Raw genomic sequence first — 13,447 nt, forward strand, 5'->3', positions numbered from 1 at the left:
TGTATGTGTCTCATTTCCTTTGCCACTTCTGAAAATGGCTATAGTGCAGTAGAGTTATGGTAGCATATTGATAACATATTTCAAATGACATCTCTAGGATCATTTCACATCCTTTGCTGTTGGCATAGTCTTAGGATTAATTAACGGGATTAATTCATGTGCATGTACTCTCCATGGGTCTAATTTGTGGGGTGTAATTAGGTTTTGTACTCAGCAGCAGCATATCACCTTCACAAGGGGAATTATTTAGATTAGCAATATACTGTAAATTGATTAGTTGGCTTGTAAAATTCTGGAGTAGTAAACGGAAAAATAACGTTAGAGGAAAGTATTCCACCGACAACCGTGTGAGATTTTATTCGTATCCCACACGTTTTTCCTGCATACACGCCCTAGATTTCTTGAATGGAATGATCCTCTCAGCAACTGCGCCCTCGAAAAAAAAGATAAATGCCATAACTCTTAAGAACCGCCCCAAATACCCTGTGGGTCTACCTGGCGAAGGTAATAATGTGTAAGCTGTGGTATAGTGAGGACCATTTGCGCTAATTTAGCATTCTGTGCACAGAGTTTACAGTATGTAACTAGGTCATTGCACAGTGCGTGAGTTAGGATGGTCCTTAGAGACATTAAGTGCTACCAATGGTTTGTATCACCTAATGGCGTATGTATGCTACATGGGTTCCTTATGGGAGGGGCCACAGAAAATGCTGAGCGTCCATGTTTGAATTTTGTTGAAAAATAACTGAGAATCTTCATTTGTATCGACAGTTTTGAAAGGGGCAACCTGAGGGTCGTCTTGCATTATTCACCAACAGTATGCATTTGTCGTTCGAGCGAGGAAGTGAAAGAAAAATAGAAAAGATCATCCCTAGTTGCAAGCGACAATGGTTTCCCAAAGAAAAGTAACAAGCCGCAAATCCGTTTTGACAAAATACCCTACCTCCCCTCGTGTTGATAAATCCCAAAGCCTTACCATGGGAGATAACGTTATAAATCGCCGCATGAGCTGCCAGTTTTTGTAGTCAAGGATACATAATCCATTAGTTCCTCTCAGTGGAGGTTCAGACATCATAATTCATCAATATTTTCATACCTTGTTAGCACGGTTTTTATTCTCAGACAGTTCTTTATGACAGGTGATTCACATGATATTATTAGAAGCGGTTGACGCCGTAAATTCCTTGTGATAAAATCACACCACATTCTCCTCCGTAAATGTCAACGTTGATTGGATGTAAATCAAATCATACATCAGAGTAGTTGGAGCTGCTTTAATTAATGAAATCTTTCTTTGTTAGTCCGCTATTTCATAAACCTGGGATTACAATAACTCATATATTCATTAAGTGTTGTTGAGGTCTTATGATTTTGTAGGGTATTTATTCTTCTTAAATCTAAGTTATTTTGATCGAACCGAGAGCTTAATGTGCCAATTGAACTGACACATTTTATTATCGAGCAAAGCTCTTTCGTACATTTTTCAATTTCGAACAAATAGATATTTATTTCACTACGGCATTCTCCTCCTCTGTGCGGTTATATAGATGTATGAATTAAAACCATTTTGAAATGAACTGAAAAGCATCTATTTATTTCAGTTACATTAACCCATATGAACACTACAATGACTTACATATAAATGCGCTAAACACATGAAAAATTATTTATATTTCTTTAGAAAAAGTGTAGTCACAGTCAGATTTAACAGACATTTTATGACTTGCGGGTGTTGAATACAATATTTAAAAAATGATATTTTGAAAATGATGCCAATTATGCCAAACTATACATTCAAATACATGTATGACTGGAACTTATATTATGGACTAGTCTTGGATCTCCACAATTTTGTTCGATGCAGCCTTTTAAAACTACGGGGGTAAATGTTGAACTAGATTTTTTTTCTAGACTTCCCGGCATCGCAGGAGGAAGAAATCATGTACCACAAGAAAATCAATAAAAATGGGCAAGTAATTATCAAAACCCGAAAAAAATCAGCCTTCTCTGTATTCTTGATGGATTTGCTTCGTTTTTATATTTCTTTAAAAAGTGTAATGGCAGTCGAATTAAAACAGACATTGTATGACTGTTGTGGGTGTTGAATATACCAAGGAGATTATACTATTTACAACAAATTGAAAACGACGTCAATTATGCCAAACTATACATTCAAAAATGTACATGTATGACTGGAACTGATGTTACGGACTTGGATCTCCACCATTTGGTTCTTGATGGATATGCTTCGTTTTCTCCGACCCGGGGAATCGTAAAGACTTCTGATCTCAGACCGTATCTAGTCATTCATCAACAGGCATGGTCCGTGCGGAATAAATCTCAAACCAACCATTCGACGCTATCAATTTTTAATGAGCCGTTGGATTAAGAATACACGTTGATGAATACAATGAGAACCGAATCCAGAAACAGAGAGGACACTCTTTGATATAAAGACTGCAGCATACGGCAGGGAATATTATTTTTGCAATGGTTTTTCAAGCCGCAAGCGTTTATCATCTTCCAAGATATTTAGAATAGAGGTTGATGAATAGAATGTGAACCGAATCCAGATCCAGCCGCAGGGAGGACTTTCTTTGTAACATAGACTGCAGCATACGGAAGGGAATATTCTTTGTGCTATAGTTTTTCAAGCGTTTATCGTCTTCCAAGATATTTATAATAGTGGTTGATGAATGGAATGTGAACCAAATCCGGCAATATTGAGGACTTTCTTTGATACAAAGACCAGTACATACGGAAGGGAATATTCCTTGTGCAATGGTCTTTCAAGCGCGTTCATCGTCTTCCAAGATTTACAGTCGACAGTTATGATATACTCAGATGAATATGTCGACAGTTATGATATACTCAGATCAAACATACAATTGGGCAGAAAACGTAATGTACACTGATAGATACGCTTACTTAGTCATCGATTTAACAATTTCTTGTATTAACAACTATGAATAACGATCAATTCAACTGTAAGTCTGATCATACGGTTGATGATGGCCTTATTTTTTGTTTCCTGTATTTTTCATAACCCATATTGGCCTGTTTATTTCATGTTGGTCACCGTATCATATTTCTACTGTCATATGTGTGAGGCTGGCAAAGGCAAGCAAGTGATCCGATGAAAGCAACGTTGCTAATAGCTATAATAAATGAATAAATAATTCACCTTGTATAATGACCTATACGATGAAGTCACCAACTGAAAATGGAGCTACATGTACTAAAATCCTTGTCAGACATTTAGCCTTGGCATTTATCTGTTACCAGGTATTACAAGGCCATCGTCAATCACGCGTTCATGGACAATGGACCGAATTGCCATTTCAAATACGTAGCGCATCCACTCAAAAATTGTTAGGATTATATTGAGGTCAGCATTATGTTCAGTTAGTATATTAGCTATTTTGTTTCACTGAAGATTTGGAGTATCTTACGCAGGTACATATATAGAAACAATTTGACTAATTTTGCAACTGCAATGATATATAAAGATAGAATACTGGGCTTACCACTGCAAATAGACAAAATAACCATCCAGGCCAATAATTCTAAAAACAACATCCCCCTTTTAAAGATACGAAACCAACCAGTCACGAAGAAAGACATGCATCATTTCGCTGTAAAGAAAAGCTTTCATTATTTTTGCAATCACGCAAGGTACATCCACAGGAATGACGGGGTTTTATTGTATTTGCAGTATTCAATGTTAACATACCATTGCAAGATAGTTTCTAGTTATCCCTGAGATGGGACAGGCAAAATCTACAGTGGAACAAAATAGCTAATATACTACCATAATGCTTACCTCAGCATAGCCGTTACAATTTTTGATGGATTCGCTACATTCGAATAACAAATGGCAATTCGGTCCGAACATAATCAAAGTGTGATTGACGACGACCTGGTCACATGTATATGCCACGGACAATGCTAAAATATTCAGACAAATAGATATGGATGTAAACAAAACGAAGCAGGTCTAAAGTAAGAAACATGTTTCCCTTGCTGCATGTGTAAGGATTTTGAGTCGGTCCCCTTTGGGCTGAATCTCAGCAGGCTAGGGTGATCGATCAGCTCCAATGGGTCCGGCGGTGGAGGCTGCCGGATCAGGTGATGCAGGTTTTACCGCCCGCCAGAACTGAAGACGGCTGCGATATGGTAGCAGGGAGGTGGGCCGGGACCGCCATGGTCGCTTCTGACAACCTTCTCACCCAGCATCGCGAGCTGGCGGCACTACACCGTACCAGTCCCTGATAGACTAGCGGGTAAGTTCATTTTCTCTCCGGCTCATCTATATTCTGAATAAGCTGTGAAGGGTGGAAGATTTTTTTCAGACCGGCGCCTGTCTATGATGTCGTCTGATGTCACAAGGAGTGTATGATAATGGCTGACAGGGCGTCCAAATCGAGTGTTATCATCCAGAATTTGGTTCACCTCCAATTTTAGGTCAATACAAAGTGGCTATGTAAGCAGATAATCATCTTCATCACTGCTTATAGATGGTGAAATGATAGTGAAGGTGTGCGAGCTGTTGCCGTGCGCTTTCAAGTCTACCTGGTCGCCCGTAGACTGTCTGGTATTCTGATTAAGCGCGCTGACTTTGGGCTGGCTGGCAGACGTGCAAATGTACGTGGCCGTGCGCCGGTATAGATCAAAAGCGTCCGGGTTCCTTTGGTAAAAAATGGACGTATCGACAAGCTGCCAACTGAAACGAAATCACAGCGGCTATCGGGCATTTCCCCTAAACCAATGCTTCATCTTCGAAAATTAAGGGAATTTGGGAACGCCAATGGCGACAATAGCTGTAACAGCTAGTGCTTTCTGACTTTAAACGATCAAATGCTACCCGGCATGGTTGACATTTTCAAAATCGCTGACGATTGTGTGGGGCGTTAAAACGATATCGACCTTTCTGAGTACGCCGCCGGCACACCTGCAACATCATTAGTGTTTCAGTTTGTCCGAAAGACTGTTCTATATATGCAAAACTATAGGATGGGTAACAGGACATTTTGAAATTTTACTTGCGTACTAGTTAACTGATTCAGCCCTTGAAATCATCCGAGCTCTGTACGTAATTAGGGCCATAAACACCCGTGAAGCCGTTTTATCTAAATCGATGGTTACAGGAATAAGTTAGCTTTGCTTCACCGCCTCAATCACTTTCTTGTCCAAGACGAAAATAGCATGATCCTGACCCCAGAAAAACTCTCTTTGAGCTATCTTGATTTCTACCTACGCCCACGTTTGACACGTGTTTAACGTAAGAAATCATTGGAGATGAAAACTACATGTGGTTTGTTGCATCAAGTTCAAATGTCAGTACACTATGCGCATACGTAGCTGATGCGTTACGCCGAAAGGTGGCTTTACCGGCTATATCTATGTAGATACGTAACCGCCGTTGTACTATCTGTGGACGAATCATGTACAGCTCTGTTTATACTGATTGCTATCCCGTTGGTATGGAAACATGAAATATATGACCCAAAATCAAAGATGACAAATACAAATACCGTACGTCGTCCGGCTACATTATGATCTGTTGATGTCGGAAATAGAACATGGAATGACCTCTAGGCAGGAGGGGTACTTGTTGTACCAACTACAAACGACATTGTGACATGTTCTTAGCTTAGGTCTCGTGCAGCCGTTACGACTTGTAACAAGGCGTTGTAACGATGCCTTAGGGAAATTTGATTCAAAAGACAGGGTCACAACTCTTGATCTGTGAGCAAGAATAGCTGACAGATTTATGGCCAATCTCAACTCAATGAAGCATCTGATCTCTTTGTAGTTGTAGCATGATTTGGGCAGGTCAAGTTCACGGAACAAGTTTTTTTCAAAGTATACGTATCGCGGACCATTCCTCTTTATTACCTCCATGAAAAATGGAGGTATTGTTTTTGGCCTGTCTGTTTGCGTGTTTGCGTGTGTGTTTGTCTGTTGGTGTTTCCGGATATTTGTGGTCAGCATAATTTTAGAACGTCTAGATGCATTGTTATGATATTTGGTATGTGGGTAGGTGTTGGGGAGATGAAGGTCAATGTCGCTTTTGGACCCCCTGGGGTGTGATCTTGGTACTGCAGCAGAACGTCCGTTTTTTGTATCTTTTGTCCTGCTATGGTCGTTGGTATTTGCATTTCTCTGGATAGTTGGTTTGGTTTAAATAAAATCGCATGATTTCTGGGTCTATTACCTACTATTTCTATGGAGGCACATTTGATTTTTTTATTCACCGAAGACGGTAGTGTCTCTTATATAACGGTTGACCGCTATATTTCGTTACCTTGAAAAAGGTCACTCCGGAAAGTTGAAGGTAAAACATTCCTAAGAGGCGTGAACTGTGTATGGTACAAGTCAGGCACGTCCAGTCTCAAGTGTGCTTTATTGATCTTCCAAGGAAAAGCATGCAAAGCTCAAGCCGCCTTGAAACCCACCAGCATTGATCAAACGGGACTCTGTGTGCTTGGCCCTTTCTCAGGCGAAAGCAATCTGGTATTATTGCCGTCATTTTGAGTGGCGTCGTAGATCAGTGAGGAAAGCAAAAGTAGTTGTCAGATAAAACCTTTTCAAGATGCTCAGTGCTTTTGCGGCTTGCTTTATCCTATCAGAAGATAAGGGAAATTGCCTAACTTAGAAGTAGATAGATTACAGATTTTACTCATGACAAGGTACGGCGGCAGGCGGCAAATCAGATCAGGAGCTTTTATGTCAGGTTTTTTTGTTTAACTCACTTAGTAGGTTACTGTTTGCTGTGCTGTACTTTATTTTCAATGCAAAAATCATAAAATCTAAAACTGTCATCACGGACAGATTGTTATTTCTTTCCTTCTGAAATGTAACGTTACATGCACATGTGTCAAAAGATGCATACTAATATTTACCATGCACATGAACTATGTATCATATGAGAAAAGGCTCATTGGCAAAAAAACTGGCCAAGGCTCACCACACCTAATCCCCAAGCATCAGAGGCTGTCAAAATTTTATAGTCATATCTGAGCGTAATTCTAGCAGATGATGACCTTTATATGATACTTAGCGCATAAGTGATGTCCTTCCAATGTTTATGATGCCGATTGGAGTTAATCATGGATGTCTATTGGTAATTATGACCGGGGAAATTGAATTATATCACGGTAGGGGGTACGCAAATTGAGTTCTGGTCGAGGTACTTGCCACCAAATTAGGCAAATGAAAGTCAACATTTAAAAGGTGACAAACAATGAGACAGGTCTGTTGAGATAAGCCCACATGAGCGCTTGATACCCACCGACAATTATGTCTTCCAAACTTTTTGGAATACCTTTTGAAAATCATACCTCGTCATATCTACATATGTTTGTAAACCTTTGCCTTTAGATTTTGAGAAATGATGACATGAACGCTTTGCTACTAGTATGTTGGAGGCAGATTTTATTAGCTCAAAGCTGAATGAGATATGATATAGTTTATAATGATGTATTACCGAGAATCCTGGAAGCAGAACTTTGTATACGCTTCAACTCGCTGAGTATAACCATGTATCTATGTATGTATGTAAAGCTAAATCACAATTGTTAACTTGGAGGTACATTGGTACTTTATTTAGCTCAAAGCTAAATCAAAATTGGTCAGATTCCGATGTCAGATACATATACCGTTAACGCCTTGTGCCGCTTCCCCTCTGAAAGGTGCCAAGGTTTCGTCGATCAAAAGTGTAGGCGTATTGAACCTGGCCTGGGTACAGTACAGTATTTTCAGTCTATCGGATAACGACAGTGAACAATGTAACGTAATGGAAAGTGTTTGAGAAAAAACGAAAGCACGTATTGCTGCTAAAGCGGCATTGCACTCAGATATATATTTTTATGATATAAAAGTATAGTTATTTTCCGATGAACGCGACCCTAAAGGCTAGCTAGGTGTACGTGCACTGCTTTGAGTTCTATAAAGGTTTTCTGGCCCCTAGATCGGTGCTTGCGTGCCTTGTCACCGGGCAACAAAAGAAGAAATTGATTACGTTTGAAGCGACACATCTGGAATCCACAATGTACCGGCATCTGATCGATAAAACTTCACCTCCAGACGGAGGGGTGCCGGTAGTCATGGTCTAGAGACCACCGGAACTGCTTTTTCATATGTCTACGGTTTATATAATGGTTTATAAACCACCCAATATACCGCACTCAGCAGTGTTTGGTGGGATATTTATGACAGCACTCTACGCAGAGAACAGTTGTGCTTGCTAATAGCATTATTTGATGCGAAACGAAAATTCGATGGATTAATCATAAGTACGTGTACTATTAAGTCTATTATAACACACGACTCGATCAACGCGTGTTGCAGATAATGCATTAAGTGGCTTAATTTATCTAAGTGTGCTCCAAATTCTGAATGATCGCATATGACTGAATTTTTAGAATAACATAAAGAAACATTAAGAGAGTCATTGTAACGTAAACAAATACGTACTTACCTTTGAATACCGTTGATCAAAGTGTAAATTGCAATAATTATAGTATGATGCGCTTTTATCACTATAGTAATGGATAGTAATTGTTTCATACACTTAGAGCCATGTCAGCGTATATACACCTATAGGTTGGGAAACAGCATATGATACTTCCTTGAACTAGTTACATACTGCCATTAATTGCAAACGACACATTGGTGAAACATGTACTTTCCCTGTTCATGCTTTTGAATAATGTTATGTTACTGTGATTTATTTTACTGCATTATAGAAGCTACGTTATTTCTACTACTCTGTTATGCTTCAGTTTCATAATTATAAGTTTTGTTGAATTGTTCGTAGCCCATTGGAAAACGCCAGTTTGGCGATATGCGGTTGTCTTGCTAAATAAAGAATGGATGAAATGTAAAATTGAGGTGTTAGCACTTTTCATCCCGCTTTTGTAGAAGATGCTTTCATGAAATGAATAATGAATACGTCGCTGCTTTCTTTATGTATCTTTAACTTGTGATTGAATAGAGTGCCCAGCTCGACGTTTGTAACGAGGAATGCCAAACTTAGCCCACAAACTATGTTGGTTTCTGACACTTCGGTTACCTAGTCTGGACCGGTGCCAACCGGCTATGAACATCGGTTATCGATTAATGTCTACCAATGACGTCACCCGGCACTGCCCCCTAGCGACCGGATGTAAAAGGGACTGCCCCATGTATCAATGTTCTACGGTTATCAACATTTGATTGTTTTCAAAATATTGACACAAAAAATGATTCTCTGTGTTATAATTGTCGTGCACTCATGCTGATTGGCTGTCGACGAATCATGCTGATTGTCTATCAAATCTTCTCTCCATGCGAATTGATTGGCCGACCAGTCCTTGGTGCTGATTGACCATCAAATTGTCCTTTCCAGCTATTGTATTCCATGGCAGACTTCTCCTTGGTGCTGATTGGCCACCAAATCTACTTTCCAGCGATTTGATTGGCCCACAAATCCTTGGTGCTGAGTATCTTATCATATGAAATCAAACCTCTCCCTGGTTGACCGACCAATGAAAGGTGCTTGTCAGCCACCAAATCTTATGTAATCACCGGTTTCTCGTTGAACAAAAATGTGTCGCCTTTTTTGTGGGGAGGGGTCACAAATATTCACAGATTGCTTGAAATGTGCTGTCTTATGGAAAGGAAGTAACCCATACAAACTTAGATTTCCAGTCAAATATGTACATGTGTCATGTAAGATTCATTGCTGGTTGGTATTACGCAGCCTTGAAGGGAAAACATTGGTAGGCCTTTTGGGTATGGAAAACCGCTTAAAAGTGTTGGAAAGTCAGAGCGTCTTTATGACTGTATCGGGACAAACGTTAAAAGCCGTATACCGGAACTGTTCGACTGAGCACTTGGGGGTATAAAACCTCACTTCTGCACCACTGCTAGAAATTGCATTGGCAGGATGAAATATGATATCAATTTACATTCAAATAAAGATCCATTGATCCGTTTTCGTTAAGATTTATAACGTAGATAAATGTACAGGTTCAGCCTTGTTCCTATGTATTAAAGTTTAGTGCTTTGAGTCTAAATTGCACCAACATCAGCCGACAGTGTTTCTTACGTATGCTTCACCTGTGGCACCCTTGAATCATAAAACACCGTTCACCTGTATCCGTTTACACCATGAAAGGTAAGCTGATGCTCTTTGAAAATTTATTGGTAAAATGATATCTAATAACTCTATCCAGATACTATTATATATCTGCCGTTTAGAGCTACATCAGAGTTTAAGGCATTAAATCACAGGTAAATCAAAATGGCTGTTAAGTTGAAAATGTTAGAATGTATAGCAAACCCTTCCGGATCCTGTGGTCCTTCAAATGAAATCGATATAAAACCTTGCGCTATCCTAAACCTTATTGTGTATTGGTAGAGAGAACCTTGAGTCCTCATAAAAACACTGAATGTTTCTCTTTACGGCCTGAAATTTAAGTCTGACATCATTCAAAGTCATCATTTATTTAACGCCGTGGAAAGCCGTTACCATGGGGCTAAACCATCCGTTATTGTGGGTGGGTAAATATCGACAGGTGGAACAATTGCCAATAATATCTGACAGAATTACAGATACCAAACAGTGGGCTCAGAAGAGATCTTGGACAATGCTTACCAAGGAACTGCCTTTGCAGGGATCAAAAGTCCTTTTCTGGAACAGAGACAATTTTGGGTGCACAGCATAAGATGAAGTAGAATATGAGCAAAACCTCCTAACACACAGCTTCAAGCTTTCAAAATTTGCAATGAACCCAACTTCTATTCATGTAGCTATTTTTTTCTGGTACTGAAATACACTGTATACTAGTGTGCAAAGGTACACCTAACTTTCAAATTTTTAGTTTTTCTGATATTCTAAGTTTTCTGATATCATGATCAGATTGAAGAGGATTGTTCTAAACATCAGTCCCTACATGCTGACTAAAGTAAGGCACGTAATGCACGTCTTACACACCGATGTTAAATGTGTATTCCTCCGACGCACAACGGAGATTTATCGCCGATTTCACTTCTGCTTTGCCTCTTCTCTTTATGATGTAGTACATCGCTGTTTCCTATTAGATCGGTAACGTTATGATGAGAGCGAGGTCAATGGCAGACCGGCATTTACAGGAGACACGCACGCACGGAATAATGATGGGATCCCGATAGACTGAAGTGCTGACAAACGAAATGCACTACAGCTACAGAATGGAAGATAACTGTATCTGAGGCATGCCGTGCTTTGGTCAACCTACTTTAGTTTCGAAGATTGTGTCATGATGAAAGTAAATATATGTTACTTCTATGAGAAAGATGCATTTCAAAACCCCTCCCAATATACTGAACATCTAATCTCCAAGCAGATGTATACAGGCAGCATAGTAACGTATCTCTAGCTTCCCGTTCCACGGGGCATTGTACCTTTCTGATGTCTAGGCCATCATAAGGATTTTGCCACTGGAAGATCTGCTTGGAGGTTATATGACATTTACCATATTATGCTAGAGCAGCTGAAAGACCAGGTGCGTCCTCTGGCGGTTTTCACTGGTTATTCAACAGGGATTTCCTAACAATCAGGATCAAAAATTCATCCTGACACTATAATTATAAACCTGATTACATTTCGTCTGCGGATGCTCCAGACTATGCAGTCATGAGTACCCTTGGTCCATGGTTTACTACAATGCCTTTGCGGAGCAGACTCATTATCCCAATGTGAGAAAACAATTTGAATCTGATCTATGACATTTCCTCCAGAACATCTAAAAAAACAGCTGCGCTTTCAGTTCTTGTAGAAAATCACAAAAAGAATAAGCCGATACGTGCTGTAGAAAGGTGTACTAGCTTAAATCACTGCCTATAGAATTCCCGCTTTTATGTACATGTACTTGGAATATTGTTATAGCACGTCATGTTGTCCATGTCAAAATTCCATTGTAACGTCTTGTCTTTGTCAGCAGGGCTAGCCACAGGCTAGTTTGGCAACCCTGGCTGTGTGTGCAGAACAGCCAAACCAATAAATAGATTAATAAAATAGAAACCACGCCTCCACCCTGTTTCATTACTTACCAACATAAAAAGTGACACAGTCAATTTTCACACAGAGCCCCCTGTCGTCTGCCGTCTCTTCCATATAAGGACATTCATCAGGGTGACCTATATTTCCCAGGGCACCCTGACACACCCTCTGTGAGGAAGGATTGGTAAATGATTTAAGACACAATTACATTGACTTCTATCTTATTATGTCTCGAGAGGGTACGGAGCCGAATTACATAACCCAACAGTGGGCTTGGTGATATATTTTGGTAAAGGGTATCGGTCTCTCCGAGGACATAGTCAGTTCCTTTTTCGTTGCAGGCAATATATGTTTATGTAGAAATGTTTGAAATGTTAACTACATTCGAATAATGATTGCAAATAGCGTAATCTAGCCGGAGGCAGAGAAACCTATCATTTCTGTATCTGTATGGCCAGTATAACCGCATTTCAGTATAACATACTAACTAAGCAGGCACGCGGCGTGCCGCTTGTTATTTGTTTGTTTGTTTGTTTATTTATTTATTTGCACAACAAGAAAATACATAACACACATAGACACGATGAACAATGGATAAAAACAGGTGCAGGAGAAGGGAAAAACGTCTATAGCTTATACTAGGCCCTCCTCATCTACTACACTAATCAAAATTAATTATAATCGATAAAAAATGTTATATCACTCTGACCGACTTGTCACAACTAACCTTAGCACATCTAGCGTCAATCACTGTTTTAAGCTATCTAATGAAGATGCGCCTACGGTACTTGGTTGTTATGAGTTTTACTCTACGATAGATCATTTGCAGACCGTCATGGCCATGGTAACAACTACAAGGCCATCGTATCTCATTTGTCTAGGGAGGGGGGGGGGGCATGGGCGAATTACATAACCAACTACGGGTAGGGTGATATATCGCCATAAATGGTTTACTCGAGGACAACGTTAGTTCCCGACCATCACATATGACCTTTAATTAATTTGTAAACTACATTTGAATGACGGTCAAGTAGAGAAAAACTTGATGATGATGTTATGCAGAGTTGCTTCAATGCTTCGGTTTCTTACAATCGTGATCACTATATATATATAATACATAAGCCATCTAAAATGATTCACGATATCTTTGCATTTCTTTGGTACCCGAAAATCGGTCCTGTTTAAATTGTATGTTCTGTCCACAGCAAGCGTCTTGCATATCAATCACAGTGCAGAAGGCTCGTTGTTGTCCTCACGTTGCAAAATTCCAAGGTTATGTAAAGCTTCCATATATGTTTATGTATCTGTATCTCAGCCTATGGCAGAAAAAAAAAACTATCATTTGCAGGCTGTCACGACCCTAGGCCTGGTAAAAGCTATAAAGCTATAATAACGGCACCGGGAGACTTACTTGTATTA

The 13,447-nt window shown here is 39.7% G+C and overlaps 1 protein-coding gene across 2 annotated transcripts in view; it reads left to right on the top strand.

Moving 5' to 3' along the window:
* Nucleotides 1–4,126: 4,126 nt before the first annotated feature.
* The window catches only part of LOC136435984 (glial fibrillary acidic protein-like), a 37,914-nt gene continuing 28,593 nt past the window's right edge, over nucleotides 4,127–13,447 (top strand). For both annotated transcript variants that reach the window (XM_066429707.1, XM_066429714.1), the window contains exon 1: nucleotides 4,127–4,283. The gene's annotated coding sequence lies outside the window, so the exon portion shown is untranslated. The remainder of the gene's footprint in view (nucleotides 4,284–13,447) is intronic.

Source organism: Branchiostoma lanceolatum, chromosome 1, assembly GCF_035083965.1.
Source record: "Branchiostoma lanceolatum isolate klBraLanc5 chromosome 1, klBraLanc5.hap2, whole genome shotgun sequence".
NCBI classification, from domain to species: Eukaryota; Metazoa; Chordata; class Leptocardii; order Amphioxiformes; family Branchiostomatidae; genus Branchiostoma; species Branchiostoma lanceolatum.